Source organism: Cherax quadricarinatus, unplaced genomic scaffold, assembly GCF_038502225.1.
Source record: "Cherax quadricarinatus isolate ZL_2023a unplaced genomic scaffold, ASM3850222v1 Contig4239, whole genome shotgun sequence".
NCBI classification, from domain to species: Eukaryota; Metazoa; Arthropoda; class Malacostraca; order Decapoda; family Parastacidae; genus Cherax; species Cherax quadricarinatus.
Genome location: NW_027199265.1, coordinates 1,088 through 2,500, shown reverse-complemented (window position 1 = coordinate 2,500; position 1,413 = coordinate 1,088). Strand labels below are relative to the sequence as shown.

Below are 1,413 nucleotides of genomic sequence, written 5' to 3'. Positions count from 1 at the left end.
TCCACACACGCAGCTGTTCAATCCACACACGCAGCTGTTCATTCCACACACGCAGCTGTTCAATCCACACACGCAGCTGTTCATTCCACACACGCAGCTGTCCAATTCACACACGCAGCTGTTCATTCCACACACGCAGCTGTTCATTCCACACACGCAGCTATTCATTTCACACACGCAGCTATTCAATCCACACACGCAGCTGTTCAATTCACACACGCAGCTGTTCAATCCACACACGCAGCTGTTCATTCCACACACGCAGCTGTTCAATCCACACACGCAGCTGTTCATTCCACACACGCAGCTGTTCAATCCACACACGCAGCTGTTCAATCCACACACGCAGCTGTTCAATCCACACACGCAGCTGTTCAATCCACACACGCAGCTGTTCAATCCACACACGCAGCTGTTCATTCCACATACGCAGCTGTTCATTCCACACGCAGCTGTTCAATCCACACACGCAGCTGTTCATTCCACACACGCAGCTGTTCATTCCACACACGCAGCTGTTCATTCCACACACGCAGCTGTTCATTCGTTGAAAGTAATTCTCTAATGCGTGAGAATTAGTGGATTATTTTAAAGGATGAGCTAAGCTGGTTGTTGCACGTTAACTTTAAGCTGTGTATCAGTGATTTGCTTAAATTCCATAATTTTTTTTAATTTTTTTTTTAATTTTTTTGCAAAACAGCTATACATCCTGATCATTTTTTTATATTACCACACTGAAAATGGTGTTGAAATTCCGAAAAGTTTGTAAAATATGAAGATGAAAAAATATAGCATATGTTCATATATATATATATATATATATATATATATATATATATATATATATATATATATATATATATATATATATATATATATATATATATACACGGAAACATACACACACATACTACTACACATACCAACACCACCACCACCACCTCATGACACTGCGCCTCCCCACCCACAGTGCCACCTACGAAAGTGGAGATAGTATCATGGAGAGTGCCAGAGCTGCCCATGTACCGTGCAGGAGACACCATACATCTCAACTGCACCGCCCAAGGGGCGCCCTTCCTACCCAGGGCCAACCTGCACTTCCAAATAAATGGAAAAGCTGTGAGATATTCCTTTATTATTGTTGAGAGGAGTCTTGGGTATGATTATTATTAATATTATTATTATTTATCATTATTATTATTATTATTATTCTTGTTATTTATCATTATTATTATTAATTATTATTATTATTATTATTTATCATTATTATTATTATTATTATTATTATTATTATTATTATTCATTATTATTGTTAGTATTATTATTGCTATTTATTATTATTATTAGTATTATCATCATCAATATTATTATTTGTTACTTTCTTTTGTTGTTGCTTTTCTTCTTCTTCTTTCT

General features: G+C 36.7%; 1 non-coding gene across 1 annotated transcript in view; it reads left to right on the top strand.

Moving 5' to 3' along the window:
• Window positions 1-1,119, top strand: part of LOC128698841 (uncharacterized) — a gene marked incomplete at its 3' end in the record, with an annotated part of 7,559 nt that extends 6,440 nt beyond the window's left edge. The window contains exon 4 of the transcript XR_011391575.1: window positions 971-1,119. This is a non-coding gene — a transcript (uncharacterized protein). The remainder of the gene's footprint in view (window positions 1-970) is intronic.
• Window positions 1,120-1,413: the final 294 nt, after the last annotated feature.